The sequence below is a fragment of the Buceros rhinoceros genome, unplaced genomic scaffold (assembly GCF_000710305.1).
Source record: "Buceros rhinoceros silvestris isolate BGI_N320 unplaced genomic scaffold, ASM71030v1 scaffold15628, whole genome shotgun sequence".
Classification (NCBI taxonomy): Eukaryota; Metazoa; Chordata; class Aves; order Bucerotiformes; family Bucerotidae; genus Buceros; species Buceros rhinoceros.
In genome coordinates, this window is record NW_010425254.1 from 8,220 (window position 1) to 8,830 (window position 611).

General features: G+C 56.1%; 1 protein-coding gene across 1 annotated transcript in view; it reads right to left on the reverse strand.

Moving 5' to 3' along the window:
* Positions 1-611, reverse strand: part of DTX2 (deltex 2, E3 ubiquitin ligase) — a 32,625-nt gene that overhangs the window by 5,239 nt on the left and 26,775 nt on the right. The window lies entirely within an intron of this gene.

Genomic DNA, 611 nt, shown 5'->3' on the forward strand with positions numbered 1-611 from the left:
CTGGGTGAACACTTTTCACTGTAGAGGCAAACGTGGTGAAGCAGAAGGGCAGGACCGCTCATGTGCCACAGGCCACGATGTGGCTGGCACAGATCCTGTATTATGGAGGTGCTCCTTGTTCCCTTGGATGGCAGCTCTGCAAGTGGCTCGTGCTACGGGGTCACCTCAACAGAGAGCAGAGGTCACCCCGCAGCACAGGCAGCCAGGCACAAGGGGCCTTTCCACTGCCACAAGCTACGGGCAACCGAGAAACACTGTAGAGGCAAACGTGGTGAAGCAGAAGGGCAGGACCGCTCATGTGCCACAGGCCACGATGTGGCTGGCACAGATCCTGTATTATGGAGGTGCTCCTTGTTCCCTTGGATGGCAGCTCTGCAAGTGGCTCGTGCTACGGGGTCACCTCAACAGAGAGCAGAGGTCACCCCGCAGCACGGGCAGCCAGGCACAAGGGGCCTTTCCACTGCCACAAGCTCGGGGCAACCGAGAAAGCGAGACGGAGTGCTAATAAAAGCAGAAAATCATTCAGCTAAGGAAGATGGATGAACTGGGAGCTGCGCCATCCTGGATGAAAACATGGTCATTAAGATGAGTAATTTCAGAAGGGCATTCCT